Consider the following 2,998-nt stretch of genomic DNA (forward strand, 5'->3'; position numbering starts at 1 on the left):
TGTATGTGTGTATATATATATATATATATATATATATAGCCAGCTAAAATTTTATATTGAAAATTTGCGTCATTGATGCAGAATTCTATTTATTTCAGCTTCTTGCACAGTTCATTTTTTCTCTTTTTCATGTTGAGAAAATAAAGAATTATTATCGCTATTTTTCCCTTGCTTTTCTTTTTTTAAAATATTGAAGAATTTGTACTGGATATCCAGGAAAATATCCAACTGGATAATTATCTTACCGATTATTATATATCCAAGTGTCAAATTTTTTTCAAAATATCCAATATTCAGTATTCGATAATTTTTATTATTCAGTATATCTCTGATGTAAATATATGTATTGGTATATCCCAAAATCCACTATATCAATATTGTAATTTTACGTGTAATTTTTTATATGTGTATATGTGTAATAGATTACATTTCCGAAAAGTTTTCAAGTTATACATATCAAACATGCACAATTTTATCTCTATGTATTTTTAGCAAATAACCTGGGAAATATAAGCAAACATAAACATTTGCAAAGTATGTTCACCACGAACGTGCCGTTTAAAACGAAATGCTTCCTCGGAATAATTTCACTTGCTCATATGTATGTCAAAGATGCATACTATAATTTCACACAGGTTTTGAATATCATCTGGGAGATGTGAAGTATCGATGGATAATGTTAACATCCGATGTGTGCGGAGTTGTCGCGAAAATGTTTTTCCTGGGCAAATCTATGAGGTGGTAGGCGGCGGTAGTTTGCGTTTTCAATGTCGCGGCTGAATCAGTCTTTACGGATTTTCGTTTAACTTGGCGGCTTTAGTACGGCTTTGCTACCACATTGTAAGATACTTTCATCCATCGGCGCGTTTTCTCAATGGCGAAACTGCATCACGGACTTTTCATATCTTAGATTTCTGTCGGCGGTAGATCCAGAATCATTCCGGAGATCTCCTGCCTGCGGATATCCGGCCGCCCGTCCAGTCCATCCAATATCGCAATTCCGATAAAAATCTTGGCGGACCAATCGCGCATCAGAAGTTTTTCCTATATGATATTTCCTATTCGACGAAAGTAATAAGCAACGCAGTTAAAAAATTTAAGGAGAATATAATTTAGAAAGTCTTGAAACAACTTCTCTCTTCTTCCTTCCTTCCATCCTTTTTCTAGTTACTTTATTTAAACACTTATATTTTGCGCAAAAAATCTCAATAGTGTACATTCTTATGGCTACAGCAGCTTAAAATACGATAGAAAAAAATCTGTAACTATACAATGTTGTATCATTAAACAAAAAAATGACAAAAATTGATACAAAATATTTATATGTACATATCGATTGTAGTTTCATAATAACGTTACGTTTTTGAACGTGTAGTGCTGAATAGTATCCTCAAATATTCCACCTACTTTAAGAAGCGTTTTATGTTCGCGCTGAAAGAAAATTTCGGATTTTATAATATTTGAAAAATTCCGCATTTATAATATCGAAGAGACCATCATCGGTGTGACCGTATATCACTCGATAACATAAGCATGCAATAACAAACGAATCGACTGGAACGTTGTAAATATTTCAACGCGTGTTCGAAAGCCCATGCTCTTGAATCACGCTTGCGGTATCGAGCTGTCGCAATGATGTATCTCGGAAGCGGAGACACATTTTCGTTTATCACGATATCGATCGCGCACGCGGCGACGAATTTGTAATCGGTCCGTACGTTCCCGGCTCATCGTGATTCGCATCGACGGGGTAAAACCACAAGCCGTGCGTACGCCCGTGAAAAAAAAGCCGACAAAAAAATACGACAGTGAAAGAGATTATCGGCGCGCCGATAAATTCGACAATTTTATGGACCGCTTATTGATATCGTCGTTTATACTGTGGTAAAAGTAAAGCGCACGTCCGTTGCACGCGTGCGGATAAAAATCATTTCGGCGACATGCCGAAAGAGGATACCAGCCTGATGGAAATTGCACTATATATGTGTCAGCCGACGGGCAACGTAAATTTACGAGCTTATGTCGCTGGTCGGAAACGAGCTCGTAATTCTTCGGTTCGAGCTGAAGGATGTTGGCATGTCCTCCAGCTTTGCGATCCTCTTGAGAATGTCATTCTGCAAAAAAGCAGCGTCGCGATGTTCGAGACGCGTGACAAAATTATACATTTATTTATGTCAATTTTATTCACGTTCCGTTCAGATTTCGAACGAGAGGATTAAGATCACTTTGAGTTTCATATTCATATTTTTATCTGACTGTTTTGCCATTTTATCGTAGATTAACGATGATAGCATGTATGAAAACGAGAATAATGGCGCAGTGAAAATGGAGCACAGCCATGAGAGGAAAAAAATTCCTATGAAAGAAGAATACTCTAGTTTGTGTTTTCGTAACTGATTTTGTTGTTTGTACTCCTCTAATTGGTCCAGACTGTGATAATTAACAGGATGTGCTCGAGCTGATAATATTTATAACTGAGTAGAGCAATATTTATAACTGCACATATATTAAACACATACATTAACTTGTAAATAATATTTGATACCGAGATATGTTGACATAATAACAATATTTAAAAAAAATTTAAATTAAATGATTATTAAGATATTTTTTATTACTTACTAAACATTCATTTTTTTACTATTAATAAATAATCTTTTGGAACATTACGAGATATCAATGTGTTACAAAAATATATATCTATTGATTATCAGTGCTTGATACAAGGGAAAAAGAAGTAATTTAATATTAAATTTTATATTTTTCAAATTAATTTCAAATAAAAGCTCTTAAGTTTTTAATAAAATCTATAGTAACTGCAAAGTTTTTATTATAAAGTAAAACCAGTAATAATTTCAATACAGTTTTTGTTATTAAAAAAATTAGTTATTTTGTCAAAGCTAAACAGTTATTCAAAATTATTTTTCGCTATTTATAATTCGCTTATATTCAAAATTATTGTCTCTCTCTCTCTCTCTCTCTCTCTCTCTCTCTCTCT

This window comes from Atta cephalotes (assembly GCF_000143395.1).
Source record: "Atta cephalotes unplaced genomic scaffold scaffold00001, whole genome shotgun sequence".
In the NCBI taxonomy this organism is placed as follows: domain Eukaryota; kingdom Metazoa; phylum Arthropoda; class Insecta; order Hymenoptera; family Formicidae; genus Atta; species Atta cephalotes.